Below are 2,748 nucleotides of genomic sequence, written 5' to 3'. Positions count from 1 at the left end.
ATCAAACATTATATAAAATGATTAATGAAAGTTGCTCACATTGGTGATTGAAGGTATTAGAAACTTAAAAAGAGGACAAAGAGACATTCCATGAATGCCTTCTAATTCTTTAACTGAAGAGAGTCCAAAAAATTCTATCCTTGGAAATGGATTATCTAAAATATTGGATCGATATTATTTTCCGGGTTGAATATCATGGTTTATGGAATTTTGAAAATCCAAATTGATATCAGCACCTGCTAAATCACAACTTATCATACCTTTAGCAAGGAACTACGAAATTCTATGAATCACGACAAAACAACCCGCAAAATACTATCGAATTGTTATACGCCAGCTGTGTAAAACTGAAAACTACAAGATATTGTGGTGTGCTAATATGCGTATAATCCAAAATTCTTAGAAAACGATTCGAAAAACTTCACTTATTAGATGAACCCAAAGCTAAAGAAACTATGGATTCCATTTCTTTCTCTTATTACAATGTGTAAAAGATCATCAACAACAAAATGGGGTTGTAAATATTTTGATATAAAATAACTGACGTTGATTTTACATCAATAAAATTATTTGCAACCCTATTTTGGCTCTAATCTTTCACGGTTAACAAACTATTTTAGAATTGGTGTCTTTTTTTCCAATTAAAACGAGGAAGCATATAGAAGAATTATTTGTTGCTGAACTGAAGAAACAATAATAAAGATAGAAAAACTATATCTCAATCACTTCAAACAGAAAAATATGAATCATACTCAATCTTCGCAGTTGGTGATATAGAGTGTAAATACCACTACAAGTCCAGAAAAACTTGAATATATAAAAAATGAGAAATGATTTTCGTAAAAAATATTTTATACTTAAAATTAAATAGGTACTACAAAAAAGTATTTTTAAAATACGTATTTTACATTTAGCATTTAAAATACATAAGGAAAATCTATTTTGTATTTTACATTTGAAATAACAAATCAGGATAGCATTTGCATTTTATATTTATATTTATTGTATCTCTAACTTGAACATCAGGCATTCCTAACTATTTGAGAACAGAAATGCAATCTAGGTCTCCAGTTTCATCTTTTTTTTTTCTATTTCTAAATCCTTTAAAGCCTACCTCAGATATAATAAAATAGACTTTCATTACATTGGTATTATAGAGGTCAATATCTTATTTCAACATACGTACGTACGTACGTATATATCTTTATGTGTGTCTAATGTTACTTGTGACTGCTAATCCTTACTTGACGCGATGTGTCAAAGGTCAGATCGTGCGATTGGAAGAGAACAGTGAAAGTGAAATTGTAGCAACTGACGATAAGTACTCTTCTTCGAAATTCTTTCGCTACTGCGATCCTTTTATGGAATCGAATTCTATTTTAAGAGTAAAGAATCCTTTGACTTATATATGGTTTACAATGACCTTTTGTTGGTGATCATTAACGTCGTTAGGGTGAAAGTTGTTACTAAAAAAATTGCCAGCTACCTGAGATAGGAATGTAATTAAATAAATTTAGTTTCATCATACAATTAACTATCGTCATGGTTTACAGTGTCCAAAAATGTCTAATAAAAAAGGAAGGATGTACCACATCCGAGTATACCGGAAGTAGTTTCTGAACTGTACTAAAATTTGGTACCTACATGAAATAAAATCACATAAAAACCTTTTTTAAATCAAAATTTTAATAATGTAATAATTTGTATGAAAAACACCTCATGGCTAATGACAAAAATCAAAAAATTAAATGTTAATTAATCGCTTCAGTTTTATTCTTAATTAAAAAGAAATATAAAAACAGCATAAATTTAATAAGAATGTCATGAAGGAGTGTTAAAATAGTTACCTACACACTATTACCGGCATTAACGGAAGTGATTGAAAATAGATGTACTATTAAATGATAAAAATCGCAAATCCAACTCTTTACATAATCAATTTAATTTGCAAGTAACTGATTTTTAATCGGCGTGGTTTGTTTCCGTTGGAAGTGGCATATCGATCGGATAATTATATAAATAAAAGTTTAATTATGTGCAAATAATTATATTTAAAGATGCTTAGTAATTTATTAATTTTAATTATAGACAGTTGGCTACGCTCTTAATTGTAAATAGGTGACGCTATATTTAAATATTATTCCATGGTAGACACGCGTTTTATTCAATGTAAAATCAATTTATGTGGTTTAAACTTTAATCGTGTTAATGCGAAAGCATGTTTCCTGCATGTACTTGTACCTCTTCTAGTTTTCTAGTGAAATTGATTACTTTGAGCATAGTTTTGCATATAAATGTACACCACTTATTGTAACTTGAACAGAAACTTGAGAGAGAATCCAACTTTCTTTATTATGTTATGTTATTAGTTGCTGCTAGTTCTACTTCATGCATTTGTAGTAGTACAATCTTGACATTGTCATCGTTGATAATTTATTCGTTAAACAAGGGAAGCTGCATTGATTGAATTATTATTGTTCCGGGTGATATTTATAATTAATTTAAAAAAATATGCGATATTGTTTTTAATTAAATTCGCATCAATATAAATTGAAATGGGTTAAAACTGCAAACCCGCCTTTCATAAGCTTAAAACTTTTTTATTATAACCAAAGTGATACGCATTTACAAAAAATTATCGCGTAACCAAAAGTACATTAAAACGTAAACTCTTATCATATATACCAAGTAAAAAGCATTATTAATTCTCCAACCTTCACATAAACTTTTAAAATTAAATAACACAAA

The 2,748-nt window shown here is 28.6% G+C and overlaps 1 protein-coding gene across 1 annotated transcript in view; it reads left to right on the top strand.

The window, feature by feature from the left end:
• LOC108738730 overlaps nt 1–2,748 on the top strand; it is a 63,848-nt gene that overhangs the window by 34,584 nt on the left and 26,516 nt on the right. The window lies entirely within an intron of this gene.

Source organism: Agrilus planipennis, unplaced genomic scaffold, assembly GCF_000699045.2.
Source record: "Agrilus planipennis isolate EAB-ADULT unplaced genomic scaffold, Apla_2.0 scaffold192, whole genome shotgun sequence".
Lineage (NCBI taxonomy): Eukaryota > Metazoa > Arthropoda > Insecta > Coleoptera > Buprestidae > Agrilus > Agrilus planipennis.
This window is presented reverse-complemented; position numbering and strand designations above follow the sequence as displayed.